The sequence below is a fragment of the Mesocricetus auratus genome, unplaced genomic scaffold (assembly GCF_017639785.1).
Source record: "Mesocricetus auratus isolate SY011 unplaced genomic scaffold, BCM_Maur_2.0 Super-Scaffold_100004, whole genome shotgun sequence".
NCBI lineage: Eukaryota > Metazoa > Chordata > Mammalia > Rodentia > Cricetidae > Mesocricetus > Mesocricetus auratus.
The window spans coordinates 84394521-84412600 of record NW_024429189.1 but is presented as its reverse complement, the minus strand read 5'-3'; the positions used below and the strand labels follow the sequence as shown (position 1 = coordinate 84412600).

At 38.2% G+C, this 18080-nt stretch overlaps 1 long non-coding RNA gene across 1 annotated transcript; it reads right to left on the bottom strand.

The window, feature by feature from the left end:
• Positions 1-470: 470 nt before the first annotated feature.
• Positions 471-16804, bottom strand: LOC121140479. The gene is made up of 3 exons (XR_005877331.1): positions 16663-16804; positions 4405-4508; positions 471-1680 (listed from the first exon to the last, which is right to left on the bottom strand). It is a non-coding gene; the product is annotated as an uncharacterized LOC121140479 (long non-coding RNA).
• Positions 16805-18080: the final 1276 nt, after the last annotated feature.

The following is an 18080-nucleotide window of genomic DNA, read 5'->3' as shown; positions in this document are numbered from 1 at the left end:
GTAAAGCTGTGTTTAATCTGGACAGTGCTTTCTTAGATTTGGCCCCCAAACTGTATGTATAGTTTCAAACAAACTCTCAGCAGGGTTTAGAGACATGATCCTTGGCTAAAGCACTTGCCACACAAATATGAAGCCTGGAATTTAAATCCCCATAACCCATATAAATGCCAGCTGAGAGTGGTGGCCCACCTGTAATTCAGTCTTTGAAAGGTGGATCTCTAGAGCAAACTGGCTAGGGAAGTCTAACAACCTCAATATTGATGAGGATTGAGAGGTCCTGCCTCAATAAATAATGTGGAAGAGATATATTAAGGATGATTTCTGATAGTAAGCTCAGGCCTTCATATTCACACATGTACATTCAAATACACACACACACACACACACACCATATATACACATGAAAAATGCAAAACAATGAAACCCAACAATTTTTTATTAAATTAATTAGAAAATGTATGTAGCTCAGAGGGCCAACAAATAAGAAAATATGTGGAGGAAAATCACAACAGAGCTGCACTTAGTAGTTTAACATGGACACCAACAACACTGCAAAAAGCAGCAAAATTCAACACTGGCCCAAGGGTAGACAATTTGGCCAGAGCGATAGAACAGCAAGACTACACGAGAAGACAACCTGAACTCATCTTGCAGAACAGCAGAGACTTTTCAAGACATTGCTGAGGTTACTGGTTATGCACATGGAAAGTTATAATCGTACACATAAATTGATCCTAAGGAAATAGAAGACTCATAGATGAAAGGGAAAAGATCTATGTGACATCAGAGACTGAGGGGAACAACTCTTAGAAAAAAGAGGAAAACAAAACGGGAAAAAATTTAAATATATTACCAAACTATAAAGTTTGAGTGGGTGTGATGGCACAAACCCATGATCCCAACACTCAGGGACTGAAGAGAGTTGCACATGGAAGGCCACCTCAGTTACGTAGAAAGACTTCACCTCAAAACCAAAATAAACATTAAACCAAAACCAACGAGATCTGCATTTGTCATATAATGAAAAGGCATGTTATGGTATTTGAAGTTACCCACACACTACATAGCACTGACAAAGAACAAATCCTGATGAGATTTAATAACCACAGAAAAACTTGAGTGGAAGGGAGATCTTTCATTCTTGAGTGAGCTCATCTGCTTCCCTCTACTACCTTCAGAAAATTCTGTGAGCACTCAGACACACTTCCTGATGGACAAGCAACTTCAGACTTGCATTTTTTAACCTTATGTAATATTGTTGTTATGTCCAAGACTTCAATTACTCTACCAAAGTTATTATTTAATGGGAACAATCTACTTAATCTTATCAGGGTTTACTTAATCACACCTTTTGCCTGGAAAATGAAAGTCGTTTGTTTGTTTGCTGTCAGAATGATTTTTCTAGGATCAGTTTCTAATAAAAGATTATTGGGAAGAGGAATTAGTCACCGATAAGATCTTCTTAGGTATAACCAAACTGTTTAAGAGAAAAACTGTGCTAATTTATGCTATCATGACTATGACATGAAACTCCATACTTTATCATATCCCTTAATGCAATGTTTCACCCTTTTAATACTTTTTAAAATTAGTTCTTTGACAGTTTCGTACATGTATTTTGATCATATTCACCTTAGGGAAGAGCTCATCAATATGTTATTCAGTGTCAAATGGCCAGATCTGAAAACACACAAAAGTAGATCATATAGACTGAGCATGTTGTATTTAGCAATGTATATGTATAAACATATACATATAAGTATTTAACAACACTTAATGTAAAAAGATAACATGAATCTATCTTAAGGAGAGCAGGGAGGGGCATGAGAGGATTTGGATAGAGGAAAGGGAAGGAAGAAGTATAATTATAATATTAAAAATAAAATTTAAAAAGTTGGAGTCGGGTAGGGAGAGAATTCATTTGGTTGTGTTTTCTGCACCAGTACAAGGACCTGCATTCAGATCCCCAGAGCCCATGCAAACAGCTGCTCTGAATATATACATCTGAGATATACACCTGAGCTCACTGAGATCCTAATGGTGGTTGGGTTCACTGCTTAGCCATTCTAGCCAAATCTGTTCACTCTACATTCAATTAGAGAGTGGCAGAGGAAGACACTAATGTTGAACTCTTGTCTCCACATGGTCGCATAAGCCCGTATACACACAAAGTTAAAATCAATACACCATCGAGGTTCTCATTCTGTAGCTATGAACAGGAAAATAGCACTGGGTGTCTGCCTGCTTGTCGTCATGGAGATGTTATGATTCACTTCTGGTTAGACAGGCGCAGTTTCTCATCACCAGCATGACCACGGCTTCACCCATGTCTAATCTCAATAATATTTCATGGCTGGGCTCCAGAAACTTAGATATGCTTGTTTTGCATGCTTTTCTTTTCATTTCCTCTTTGGAAATTAAGCTTTCACATATATAGGAGCAGATGTTCACATTCAAATCTCTTTGATGGTTTCCTTTCACATGTGAATTTGTAGTGTATACATTTATGGAAAGGGTTATTGTTTATAGAAAATGAGACTATCTTAAAATAACACCAAATGCCCAGATTACCTTGGTTTTTATGCAAAAGAAGATTCTTTGTTATCATTATTTTGAGGGAACAGAAACATGTTGTCTCTCTCCCGCCAACGTATCATACAATACAGGCAAATACTGGAATGCATTTTTTCTGTTATTTTACCAAAGGGCTCTACACTGATCTCTTTTGCTTATTGGGAGCTATCACAGAATGATGTCCACTTACCCTCTCCACAGAGAAAAGCTTCCGCTAATGAGTTTGGAAGCACTAGGGTTGGATACACTGAGTGCCAAAGGAGCCAGTTCAGTAACTCTGCAAGCCTGGGGTAGCTTTTCATGAACTGAATAAACATTTTGCCCATGATAGCCTGCCTGAGGTGCCAGATACCTAAAGGGCAGTTCTGATAAATGGCAGCCTTGGACCACCTGAGATCTCAGGGTGTCCTCAGATCCATGAGAAATTGAGTTTAAGAATAGTCCCCTCTTCCTGACTGTGGAATCTAAAGGGACAGCCACTTGCTCAGTAAACAAATAGGTCTTGGGTCAATCACTGGAGAATGTAATGCAGTGCCATGCCTATTTCTGAACTGGAATATTGTTGATAGCACCAATTTCTTGTTGAACCTATACATTGATTAAATGGCTCATTATAGGTAAAAGTGATTTCTAAAAATTCTTCTTAATATTCCTGAAAGAAAAACCCCATGCCCCAAGATAGGATAATTTTTAATAAGTGGTTGGAGGCAGAGGGTGAAGAGTTAGAACAACTGATATGTGAAATATTTCAATTTCTTTGTTATACATATATAAAATCCAGAAGTGTAATGGTGTGAAACCATGCTGGTATGACCACTCTGTATTTTATTTTCAGAACAGCATTCAATAAAATACATGATATAGTCAATAGTTTATTGTAAAGTAGACTTTGTGTGTGATGGTTTTACAAAACTGAAGGTAAATGTAAATGTCCTGAACTCCTTAAGGAAGGTTAGACTAGTTAACAGGTGTATTAAGTGCAGTTTTTGATTTTGAGTATTTTAAACCTACCAGAGATTATGTTGTGGCCTAATTATAAAACTAATTCATCTATGTTCTCACTAAGGCCCATTTCAAGCTGTCAGTGTAAGATCAGCACACACACACACACACACACACACACACACACACACACACACACACACCACACACACAGAGCAACTCCTGTCATCTGGTACCAGCCAGTACTTCACTGATTCTGTGTATGAGCTGGGTTTTTTCTCATTATGATAAATATCAGCAAGTGGGTTGTGCTGATAAATTTTTTTATCAACTTGACACATGAAGATGGAGCTACATTTGAGATTATGCCCCTATAATATTTGCTTAAGGGCAAGGCTTTGGTACATTTTCTTGATTATCGATGTGGTACGGTTCAGCTCAAAGGTGTCACTGCTGGGCTATTGGTCCCAAATTCTATAAGAAAGCAGGCTGAGCAAGCCCTAGGGAGCAAGCCAGTTACTTCCAGGTTCCTGCCCTGTCTTCTCTAGATGAGGGACTACAAGCTGTAGGATCAAATAAACCCTTCCTTCCCTAAGTTGTTTTTGGTCATGGTGTTTATCACAGCAATAGAAATCTAAGAAAGACACAAGTCACACCTTTATTCATGACAATAGAATGATTCGGGGAAATGTACTTCAATTTGAATTTTGATTACTTACATTCAGTGTTCAGCTATGACTTTATTTGGTGCTTAAAAGAATACGATAATTTTACTCATAATTTCTAAGTCTGTTCTGGTATGGTAACTATCTTTGGCTATCTTAGAACAGAATCACTGAATTTCAGCTACTGATATCTTAATCCAAAGAGGAATTTTTAATATCTTACCATTTAGTTGCCACAGTGCCTCCAACTTGTATTTTTCACTCAGAACTGTTGTAGTTATTCTGAGAATTTTGTGGTTTCCTATGAATTCTATGGTTCTTTTATTTCTGTGGAAAATGACATTGACATTATGATATGCATTGCATTGAATCTGAAGATTGTCTTTTATCTAGTGTGGTGTGGTCATTAAACAAACAAACAAACAAACAAAAACCTGTTCTAGTCTACCAAACTTTACAGCATTGGAAGAGATTTTGTTATGTTAAATAAGCCAGGCACAGAAGGAGAAATATCACATTGTGCTAGCTGTGTCAACTTGATGCAAGATAAAGTCATCTGAGAGGAGGGAACCTCAATTTAAAATATGCCTCTGTAAGACTGGGCTATAAGCAAACCTATACGTTATTTTATTAATTGGTGACTCATGTCTGAACACACAGACCATTGTGGATGGGGCAATCCCTGACTGGTAGTCCTGGGTTCTATAACAAAGCATGTTGAGCAAGCCATAAGACAAAGGCCAGGAAGCAGTACTTCTCCATGGCCTCTGATTCTATCCCTGTTTCCAGGTTTCTGCCGTGTTTGAGATCCTGTCCTGACTCCTTTCAGTGGTGAACAATGATATAGTAGTGTAAGCAAAATGGAACCTTTTTCTCTCTAACTTGCTTTTGGTCATGGTGTTTCTTTCATCCAAGCAAGAGTAATCCCAAGTAAGACACGCATTATTTTTTTGTATTTTTTATTTTTAAATTTAAATTTAAATTAAAAACAAGGTTGCTTCACATGTCAATTCCAGGTCCCTCTCCATTTCCCTCCCCTCCTCCTGTGCCCTCCCACCAATCCCCCCAATATCCCCTCATTTCCCAGGGAGGGTAAGGCCCTCCATGGGGGTGTCCATAAGGACACACATTATTTAACCAATGTGAGGAAACTAAAAAAAATTGTCTTGTAGATGAAGATCGGGGAATATTGGTTAATAGAGACTAGGAAGAGTAGAGGGGAAAAAGGACACAGAGAGGTTAGATAAGGGAAACAAAACCAGATCAGAGGAATTAGCTAAGGTGTACTGTAGCCTATCACTGCAACTGTAGTCCACAATATTCTGTGTTCTGATTCAACAGATAAAGAAGAGTCTACAAGCCCCCAGAATATATAAATTTATTCATATTTGAGGAGATAGAAATGCAAACTAGCCTCATTTAATCATTACACTTCATATAAATTGTTCATAAAGGCCTACAAATATTCTTACAGTCATGTAAATTCTACATGGAGGTTACAGATACAGTTATGTTAGAATGATTACTAATCGAATATCTAATCTTCCCCAATCATAAAATTCCCAGAAGTCTGATAGTGTGATTTACTTTGGCCAGTTGGATCCAGCAGTTATTGCTTCACTGGATGTCAGTGAGCCTTCGGGAATAGAGCCCACCTAGGAAGCCACAGCTATGACTGAATAACAATGTTGATTTCAGGCAATAGCTGACCTTTGAGGAGAGTTTGGCATTCTCGTTTAGTCTCAGCTCTAGGATCAGCTCAGATCAGCCAGTCTTTTCAGGACTGCCTCTAAATTTGACTATCATTGTCCCATTTTTTTCTTATTTGGGGAATTTCCCTTTTCCCCTGAATGTCCTAATATGGAAGCATCTCTTTATTCTTACTCAACTTTCACTGACTTTCTTAACACAGCTTAACCAACAACTCTTGTCTGTTCTCACTGAAATAGCCCCTCCCTGGGTTATTTGAACAAGGGAGGTGGTAGATGGTTCAGTTTGATAGTTATCAGTTGTGTCTATTGCTTCACTGAAAGTTTTGAAGACTGTCAGTGGGTCGAATTCATTGAGTTGGAATCTATTCCGTATAGATAAAAGCATCAGTAGTGTTTGTAATCTGTCAGGTAATGACTGAAATGTCACTGTGTTTGTTGCAGCAAATAGGTCAGGCCATATGTGATCCCTGGGGAGAGAAAGACCCTCAGAATCAGAATGTACAAAAGAGATTATGCAAGGGAGAGGCAATATGGATGAGAGGAATAACTTGGTGTGTGTGTGTGTGTGTGTGTGTGTGTGTGTGTTTGTGTGTATGTGTTGACATTTTGCAGGTTTCCAATATTTTCTCCTTCATTTTGTGTCTGATTTTTTTTCCACATAATAGCTTTCAGGCCTGACCTGTGCCCTCTGAGCTGCTCAGAGCCAAGATTACTCATTTACATTTGACTTGATTCCTAGGACATCAAAACCTCGTGCAACCCACAGTCCCCAGAGTCCTGTGAGCTGACCCTGGAACTGGAAAAAGTAAACAGAAGACAAAATGATAAGGAAACAAGTCCTTAGGAGCCTCTTGTCCCACCCTAATTTGAACTTACTTCACTTCTCATGTGATCACATGTGTGTAAGAGAGAAGAGACAATGACAACAAATCATAAATCCTTCCTAGTGCTGACAAGGGTCCAAGAGTTCAGCTCTGAAAAAAACTCATTCCTTGAAAGAGCGGGCTGAGCATCATCCCTGTCGTTTCTGTCTCTCTATAAGAGTTTAGGGAGAATTCAGCATAAAATGACGTTGAAAAACTGAACCTGATAGGATGGCAGAGTACACTATCAAAATGAAGAATTCATGTCTATCTTAAAGGCAACAGCTGTAGGTTTTAATAGATACTTTGATTTATATGTCTCTGAAAAGCAACTAAATCTCATGCCAGCGATCTGTAACTTCATCCTGTTTAGGATTCAGTTACAGGCCATACAGCTGAGTTCCTGACTTCATGACCTGAACAGTCTAGCCATGGGACACTGTTTTACTGTGTGGGCAGGGACACCTCCACAGCCTTTACCAGTTACACTGACAGGAAAGCAATATGAATTTGCACAGTTTGGGTGATCCAGGACTCCTGACAACCACACAAGATGTACTTTTGCAGCAGTTGCCCAGCCCCAACTCTCTTTGAAATCTTCCTGTTCTTATCTCAGAGATTTTCATTGTAAGAATTCCTCACCAAGTGCAAACTGAGATACGGATCATTTTCCTAGAAGAAGGCTACTTTTATAAGGCTTTAAAAGAATTATACTTTCAAATACTAAATCTTTGCTAAGAATGAAGGAACATCTGTTGAGACAAGAATTGATGCTTCTCTTTCATAAACAATGGAAAAATGCTTTCCTGAACTCCAAAGAGTCTTAGAAAGATAGGATTTCAAATTCTCTCAGGAATGAAGGACAGTATAGACAAGCAAAGTAGTCTCAGGAATCATGAGTCCAACTCACGTAAAGGATGAAGTGTATATGTGAACTCCTTCTGTATGCTTATTGTAGACAGTGCATCTGGGCTTGACTTATTTGTAGAAATGCATTCACTGTGTCAATGTGTGGACAGTTACCTGGTATGTGAACTTCACTACACATGATGCCATGGAAGAGTGCAAATTAAACTTCCCAGAAAGGGCCACAGAAAAGGGAAGGAAACAATAACCAGGTGAAGGAATGAGTAGAGGCTGAGCCTTCAAGACTAAGGCAGGCTAGAACTGTAGATAACAGCTACAGATTCTGTGGCACAGATGTTCTTCCTAACAGAGCATCTGTGCTGAGCAAGATTTACCTTCTCTGAGTGGTTAACTGACAGTTTTATATGGCCGGTTTGAGAGTGCTTTTTAAGGGCATTAAAAATAGAATCTTTACAATTGGGATTTTCACTTGAAAAATAGGCTCTTGATTTCTCAATTTTGCAGGCAGTGCATCTGGAAGCTTTAATAACAGCACATTCAAAGATGATAAACTAAATATTAAACCTATTCACATGTAAAGTCTTCCATTGTAACAGGTTTGGCATGAATACAGCAATTAGAGCATTTATGTACTTTTGCCCATCCTGGCGCCCAAAGGAGTAAAGGGATGAAGCAGCAGGCATTGACCATGGTGGCCTTGTCTTGCTTCAAGTGGAACAGTGATCCTGCTCCATTCTCTCCATTCTGTATTAATGGTATTATAGGCATGCTATCCCCCTGTAATATAAATAACAAGATAATAACTGAGAAGCATTTAAGGTGAACGTCTCAGTTGTGTAGACATAGACATTAGAAAACTGTAACATCACATTCCAAGAAGAGGGTGAGCTGTTGAACATATGTGCACTTTCAATGTGATCCTTATAGCAGTTTGACCCTCTTTGTATATTTTAATGCATAACTTAGGAAAGCTGTCTCTAATATTGTAAGACATCCATGTGATTAAATATTTCTTTTATGAGAGCCAAGTAAATATTATCATTGCGAAAATAAGAAAAGATGTCACTTTGGATGCAACTGTAGATAACAAATAAATATTACTTTAACTAATATTTGCAAAGTGATTTATAATTTTAAAAGCATTTTATATCTTTGTGTACATTATAATGTTAGCTTTACAAATAGCATTCATTTTTATTTAATACAAAATTTCTGAGGAAAGCTTGAGAAAAATATCTGTTATCACTGATGAGTTCCAACCCTTCCATTTTAAACTGCTTCCCTCCATCTGAAACCATCTCAAAAATGTAAAACAAAGAAACACTCTTCAGATTTCAAAAGAGCCCATGTTAGCTATAAAGCAGCAAAGTCCCAAATCCCAGTGGCCATAGCAGGAAAGACTTTGTTCATTATCATCCCTATGTTCAGCAGGGTGAACTGTGGTCTCAATTGCCCAGATTAGATTGGCCTGCTGGAATGTCAGTGGGGGATTGTTTGATGGCTAATTGATGTAGGAAGACCCAGACCAAATGAAGTCTCTTCTCCGATTATTACACTTGGGCACACACTAGTTAGTGAAAGCTCTAGGATAGGGAACAGCTTCAGTTAGTTCTAAGGTCTCAGAGTCTGGACGTGTCTCTTCAAGCCTTGTGTCCCTTGTTCCCCTTTTGTGACTTCATCTACTCTGATGTTAATAAGTTTGACGTTAAACAAGTCATTTAGCAACCTCTAGTTCCAGAGATTTGGAAATAATCATCCTACCATGTGCTATAAAGGAAAACAACACGAAGTAGCAATAAAAAATCCCAATATACCAGAGTTTTATCTGGACCTGGAGAAAAATTCAAAGAAAGAACTTTTCGGTCCTGTGTGCCTGACTCTCAAAGCCATTTCCTTTGTCCTTCTTCTTTAATTCCTTGGTCACCTGAAGTCCTTTATTTCATCATTAAACTGGTTAATTTTGATAATTTTGCTAGTTGGCCTAAAGAGGGTGTCAGTATTACAGCTTTTGATAATTTTTAGAATTTTAACTTTGTCTCTGGAGATGATATTAACAACTCTTACCCTGGGAATTATAGGAGAACATCTTCTCCAGTGGTGTAGTTAGGGGAAAAGAGATAGAGAGAATGTGTGGATCTGAAGTTCACACCTGTACCTGGATTAGCTCTAGAAAGAGCACCGGCCGTGAGATGGCAAAAATCTCACATTATAATCATGAAGGAAACAAAGAAACATGAAGTCACATCTGTCAAAATGATTCTTCAAACAAACAAAAAAACTGTAAGTCACATTATGTAGTGTGCAATAGACTGTCCTACTTAGCTTTGTCTGTCAACATAACATAGCCTAGAATCACCCGAGAAAGGTCTCAATTGAGAGTGTGTCTAGATCAACTGGCCTTCTGAAGTCTTTATAGGAGATTGTCTTGGCGGTTAATTGATGTAAAAAAAAAGGCTCAGTACACCATGGGTGGCAACAGACCCTGGGCTGAAGAAGAATGTTCCCTGTCTATGAGCCAGCTAGCTGCATTTCTTCATAGTTTTTGCCTCACTTTGGTTATGAAATGAGTTCTTCTGACAGAGGGAATGCTGTGTGGAATAGCAAGCAGGTCCACTTCAGCTTCCTGTCCTGAGTTCCTGCCTTGATTTCTCTTACCAATAGGTCATTATCTAAAATCATAAACCATATAAACTCTTTATCCCTCTAAATTGCTTTTGGTCCCAGGATTATATCGTAGCAGCAGAAATAAAACTAGCACATGGAGTGACAGAACTCCTACACAGATCCATAGTCCAGAACCCAGTGACCACGAGTATGTCAGCTCACATGGCATAAGGGACTGTAGCACAGAAAGAAAGTGTGAGAAAATAAGGCTCTTGAGGGTAGAGTATCTGACAATCTCTAAGTGTATCTGTATGAGGGAGGCAGGGCTGTCAACAACAGGTGGGACAACTGAAGCAGACATTCAGTGATGTGGTTACAAGTCAGACGTCTATAATAAGTCTTCAGAGCTAAAGTCAAAGTCTTGGTAGGATGTACTTTCTGTGGAGGCTCCAGGAGAGTCTGTATTTGCCAGACTTTGAAAAAAGCTGATGTCAGTTTCTTCGAGTAACCAAAGCAGCAAACACCAAGACTCAGAGTGGGTCACTGGGAGATTGTATGTACCCTTTTACGGGCCTAAAAGCATCCAAAATCAGGACCCAGAGACATAGCTCAATGGTTAAGAACACTGGCTAATCTTCCAGTGTACTTACAGATTTGCTTTTAACACAACACTAGCAAGAGTTCTAATAAGTCTTAACAGTAAAAACACAGAGTCAGATATTGGGATAGATGTTGAAAGATCAGAGAAGTACAGGAGCCAGCCACAAGAGAGACCTCTGACCTCTGTTGAATCCTCAGATCAAAGGGGCAATTCTGTACCTACAAATTCTCAGACTGAATTCAATGAGCTCCTGTCTCCTCCTGCCTTATACCACTCTCTGCCCAGCCACTCCTTTCTCCACCTTCCTAGTCTGAGCTGCCACTGCTTGCCTCTGTTTCTCTTTTAGACTGGATCAATCTGATGTAGCCCAGGGTAGCCTTGAACTCACAGAGATCCACCTGCCTCTGCCTCCCTAGTGCTGGGTTTAAAGGTGTGTGCCACCACTGCCTGACATCTATGGCTAACTAATGTGGCTAGCTCTGCACTTTTATATTCAGGCAAGCTTTATTTGTTAGATCACAAATAAAATATCACCACACAATGCCTTTTAGAGAGACAAGGCTCTGCTCAAAATACCAGCCCTGGGGTGAGTGTAAATGAGAGTACTCATAAGCATGCATCGTCTGTGTGATTTTTAAAGTGGAAAAATAATAGCCAGGATCTTATTGGGGACTGGATAAAGTGCAGCTTGGGGATACACACAGGGTAAAGGGTCCTTCATGCCCAGTTCTGTGTGCTCTGTGTTTTTGCTTCTGAGGAGTCTCTTTGCAGAAGAGCTACAGAGAGGATGTCAAATGTTCTGCCCAAGCCTGTGTACCACACCTCACTTAGCTCCTTTCCTCAATTATGTAGACAGAAACAAATCTCAGCTGAACCCATCTAGTTGGTGACAAATTTGAAGGATTCACCTAAAAACTGCCTTGATAGTTATTTGGTAAAAATGAAATTACCTACATTTCAATGTGTATGTTTTTTTCAGTTGCCCAAATTTCAAAATAAATTTTGAGTAATAGAAGCTCCAGAAAAGTAGAAGCAATTGTCTCATTGAGGGCACAGAAATTCTTTGAATTTATAAATATTATCAAGTTCCTCAGATAAAGCACCCAAGGCTGCAAGTTCATTGAAAACTATTTAATAAATGATTAAATCAAATCTTGGGGAAAATATTAGGACTAGAAACAAAACTGTGTGCTGTATAGCAAATAGATGATTTGAGATCTATTTCAAAATTAGGCAGAATAATAAGTGTATTCTTTTGCCTCTCCTTACACCTCACTCAGAAGCCATGCTCATCAAGCTTCACACATCCTGTGAGCTTCATTTTCAGCAACAGCATTAAAGGGTACTCTGTGCTTCAAGGTAGCATAATTCTTTAACTGAGGGCCTAGCAAAGACTTGTGACCACTGCAGGTGGAAGTTTACTACCTTAGAGTAGCTTGTGAGAACTTCCTAGGTCATTCCATGCCTTTCATTTCCAGGAACTGGGGTCCTGTGGCTCTGGAATTCTAGTTTAACTTCTTACAATTCCCTATTTTTTTCTTTATCTACAGGGAAAATTTTGGTATCACTGAAATTAGAACAAAAATGTGATCTATTCATGCTTTAAGACACAAATCAGATGATATATTCTCTATGAGGTTATTGAAATGTCTAAATTTATTACAATGCCTCTTCACTCAGCATAACATATTGTGATGACATTTGTATATGTCCATCTTACCAAGACTATGGAAAGAAGGCAAACTCCATAGCTAATGAAGTCTAATTTTGATCTTAACCTGTAGTCTTCTTAGAGCAATGATGAGAGCTCTTCATCTGTCTCCTGGTAAAACTGACAAGACCCAGCAGAAAGAGCATACATAACAATAAGGAACGGGATGGGAAGTACATGCGAAGAGCAGTAGATAACGTCGCACAGAAATTAACTAAGGTTTCATCTTCTCTAGACTTTTGCATCACAAAACTGAGGATAAAGCTGACTTTGTTTGTTTGATATTTCTTTTGGTCTTTTGAGACAGGATTTCTCTGTGTAGCTTTGTAGACTGGCCTGGAACTCACAGATATTCACCTGTCTCTGCCTCCTAAATGCTAGGATTAAAGGCGTGTGCCACCACACCCCAGCCAGACCTGACTTTTTTTTTATGAAATCAGACTCCAATCAAGGATTGTTGCTGCACTACCATGTCTTAAGGATATGGAAAAGCTCAGCTTTTGGTAATGTGAGTTGCAGAATCTGAGATGCTTTTCCCACAGTTACTGGCATCCTCTTGGGCACAAGAAGTACTCTGACCTAGTGGGATGACTCTGGAGGGAGAGAAAAATAGTTGTTCATGGTGGTTCCATCACTTAGAAAACACAGCACATGCCATTTACCCTTGAGGATGACTATGTAGATCTGGCAAGAGTCTAAACTAATTTCAAGTTCTCACAAAACTCTTAGGGTCAGAACCTTAGAAATGCTTGCTCATAAGGATTGTTTCTCTGTTAAGGAAATATGTCTCTACATGTATACATATGTGCATATTAAATGAAACTGTGAACATATATTGAATATATGTAAATGTTCTGGATTATTTGATATCAAGGAGAGCATTTTGTGTACATAAGTTTAGATTTTATTCTACAAATTTTTCTCAGTATGTAGTATTATTGAAAGTTTTCTGATTAATTTCTATTTCTGAGTTGACACAGAATTGCTTTAGAGCCTCAATAATGTTTTCATATTCAAGACAAATGGACTGAAATTTCTTTGCATGAACATGTATTATGAGCAGCACACATTAGGGAACAGTTTTGTGAGTCAAAACAGAATGAGATCTTCAATAGAACTGTGTTATGAGAAAACACACGAGGACACTCCATAAATGTTTCTGACCATAAAAACATCCTTGCATGACATGTTGGCACAATAAATCATTATTATCTATAAGCTTTTAATGCATGGAAATCAATGCTCTTGGGACAATAGCATGTTATTTTTTAAAGATAAACTTACAAAATCATTTTAACTCCTTAAAGACATGGACTCTGGGCCTTTAAAAAATCCAGGCCATGATTTGTTTTTCATATAGTAGCCTAATTTTGACGGAGAAAAATGGAGGAAACACTTCACTACTAAGAAACAAATGGTAGGATTTTATGATAGGCTGTGGTTCGTCAGGGCTGGAAAACTGTCAGATTCTACTATAGTTTGCTATGCAAAAGGTCAAGAATTCATTCCTCCTCCCATAGAGAAGCACTCTCAAGCTAATTAAATCAACTCAATAAGATCTGAAAGTGTGTTGTTTAAATTGGAGGTTTCAATCTATTAAAAAACAATGTACCACAGCCAAAGATGTATGAAAAACATAAAAAAGAACAATTTTAGTCCTGCGAATTAAGATGAAACTTTGAAATAAAACTTGAAAATACGAGGTAAAATTTAACATTTAGGGCCTAGTATTAAATACCTTTAACAACAACATGAGCTTATCTTGCATGCAAATTATAAATACTATATGTTGTATGCCTTCATGTATTATTATCTAACCAATACTTACCTAGCCTGTGAAGGTGAATAGTTTTTCTCCTGTGAATCTACAGTCAAATCGATTTTATGTCCCCTTTTATCTTTTCAGGTCATTGTACCTATGATGGCCAATATATTGAACAGGTTGTTTATATTCTCAGCTTTAGACATTGGATAACTCTTGGTCCTGCTGATCTAGAGAGTCAGAGTTCCCCAATGATTTGAGTGGCATTTTTCACTAGAACTGGTAAACTCGAAGTTTGGGATCTTAGAATAAACTTCTCAAAGTGAAGAGACATGATCATTCATTGTGATATTATGAAAGGAAAAATACAGGTGTTAGCTTAGAATTTCTTGATTTTCCTTGACAAAGTGCTTCTCTTTAATTGTTATCTTTCATTTGTCAATTTCAATTATCTTTAACTTTATCCTTCACTGATTCTCAAAATATGTGTGTTCTGTGAAATAAGGCAGTTAGAACCTTCTCATCTACAACCACCTGTCTAGCATTTCTCCTATTAAAGAGTTTCAAGGGACAAGATATACTCAAGGGTGCAATAGTGGTACATATATCTTGGTGTTAACCAACAGCTCTCTAGTTGTGTTAAGGCCTGTTCAACAGTAGGTAAATCATCTCTGATACTGGAAACTCAGCCAACTACCCGGGGCTAGTGATGTCATGGATATTAGAGGAGAACCTATTCCATTTTATGTCAGTGCAATTCCTAACTACCTTCTAAATACTTATCCTTCCACCTACAGATCAGTGTAGCTCTCATCCTTCATTAAAGAGACTTCTGCCTGTGAAAGACACTGGTCATTACAGAAAACAACAGCTGGTCAAAATGAAGAGAACAACTGATTGTGGGGTGGTCAGCTCCAAAGGATACATCTACAACACAACTCCTATACCTAAAGATTGTGAGAGGCAGAGGAACAGGAAAGCTGCTGTGAGATCATGTTTGTTAGAAATTTCAGGGAAGCTATACCCATAAAGTCTCATCAACACGGCTACTTAAAGGAGACCTGAACAAACATACTATCAATAGACATAGTAATATGGGAAAACTCTTCTAAGGTCCCTACCCCTAGACAAAGAACTGCAGGCAACTAAGAAATGCTGAGAGAGGGAGACATAGACTTTCCCTGAATGACTCCCCTAATTGATCATTCAATACCAAGTGGTCATCCCTGAAATAACACACATACAAGTAACAGTAAATGGACTGAGATTGTATTTGTACACTCATGTGTGTCACAATAGAAATTAAGGAAAAAGGAGGCCATGAATTTGAGAGGGTGGGTCTATGAGGGGCTGGAAAGAAGAAAAGGAAGAGGGAGATTACATAATTATAGTTAATTTAAAAATAAAAAGTTCCAGGAAAGTATACTGAACATTTCTAAAGACAAAAAGGATACCAGAGTTAATAAAAAGCCATTTCCTATATTGTGCCCATGACATTACTGCATGTGACATCTTAAGAAAAGTTAACATTCCTAATGGAATTAAAGACACATCTGGCTATAGAAAAAAAGCAGTCTGAGGCTTGGCTTAGACTCTTTACCTATTCATACAAAGAAGCTTTTAAAAGACCTTTCAAAGCAAATAGGTTTTAAAACGAAGTTTGGTTATAAGATTAATACTTTTCAATTTTTTCACAGTAAATGTCATATAAATGGAAAATACAAACAAATCACCTCTCCTGTCTTTTATCATTTTCATTGGTGTCTTAGCTACTATTCTATTGCTGTGACAAAACACCATGACCAGGGCAACTTATAAAAGAAAGCATTTGATTTAGGCTCAGATAGCCAGAGATGTATAGTTGTATGCAATCACAGTGGCAAGTATGGCTGCAGGCAGACAGTCATGGTGCTGGAGAAACTGATGAGAGCTTACATTTGATCTACAAGCATGAAGCTGAGAGAACTAACTGGGAATGGCATAGGATTTTGAAACCTCAAAGCCCACCCCAGTGACACACTTTCTCCAATAAGGCCACACCTCTTAATCCTTCCCAAACCTTTCCACCAACTCTAGACCACACATTCAAGTTTATGAGTCCATGGGAACCATTGCAATTCAAGCCTCCACAGTATGTATGTGTCTATTATGTATACCAGGCACTACATAGGGCCCATCATTGGGTCTTTCTCACCAAGCATTTCCATGTTTCCACTTAGAGTGAAGGAAACTGAAACACAGAGAAATTATCTATTTGATGGCAGTTAGGTGGGTATTTCTAGACTATCTGACACCAGATACTATCTAATTGCATTTTACTAACATTACAACTTCCTTGAAGGAATTACAGTAAAAGCATACCTCAAGTAGGCTCATGAGTGAAGAGTTGGTTCTCCATCTGAATAAGAAGCAATCGGCAGCTTGAGTTGTAATGGTGAAGACAGAGAAGTTGGACTGTTTCACTGACCTTTGCTTTTACATTCTTGTGCCCAAGAGCATGAAGGTTTTTTTTAGAGGAAACTTAAAGTTCTTAGAACAATTTTTTTCTTTTCAGTTCATAAATAGTGTGTGACTAATGATCAGTCTCTGCAGAGTAGGATATTTCACTGGAAAAATTTCCAAACGTTAGGCAACAGAACCTGTAAGAAAGTTCCACTGGCCCCAGAAAGGGCAGAAGTCTATACCCATGCCATTGAATCCTGCAGCCTCCCTCCTAACTGTTCATCAAGTACTTGAAATATAACTAATCTTGATTATAATGTATTATAAGTTTAAATGCACATGGATTTTCAAAGAGTTAATAAGACAAAGGTAAATTATCTCCTTACTGACTTTTTTTATTGAGTAGGGGAAGGAAGTTCTATTGTATAGTTGAGTGACTGTAAATAACAATAATTTGTTATATGCTTTGAAAACTTGGAAAAATTTTGGAAGTTTATATATTTTCAATAATTAAATTAATTCTTGTGGCGCCTGTACTGGCGCTACACTTCTTGATGATACTGGTGAGGGCCTGAGGATTTAAATGAAGACAAAAGGCAGTGGCTCTTTCTTGCAAGAGCAGAGCATTATAAACCAGTCAGCAGGCATGGTGGAAAACTACCAAGGTTAGAAGCTCATGTTCCCAGGGCCCTCCAGCAAAGAATGGGCAGATAACAGGAACTTGAATTTAGACAATAAGCATGGGCAGAAAACAGGAACTTGCATACAGGTCTAATTGGAAGGAGGGGAACAGGATTTGCTCACTCCTAGTCACAAGCTGGTCAGCAGTCCCTATGGAGGAATGGTCCAACAAATTCTTAGACTTTTGCACATGTAAGCAATGTATAGGATGGGGATTTTGAAAGTTTTTATTGTAAAAAAAATGAAGGAGGCCTGGAGATAATGGATCAGTGTGCAAAATGCTTATCATGCAAGCAATGAGGACCCACATTCAGATTCCTAGTATCTACAGAAAAAGTAAGGCACAGTAGCAAGTACCTATAATCCCAGCATTAAACCCAGCATGGACCTCTGGCCTCTGTACAGGTACATGAGCATGTACCCTCACACACATGTGATCACACATACACAAAGGTAGAATTATAGAGATAAAGGGAAGATAAATTCTTGGAGAGATATACAAAGATTAATCCAACCCATATTATATAGTTACAAAATGTGTACATGTGTTAAAAGATACTGGAGAGAATGCTCTATCAGTAAAGGTCTTGTTCTGCAAACCTGAAAGTCTGAGTTCAGTTCTTATCATAGAATGAACTTGTAATCCCACCTCTGTG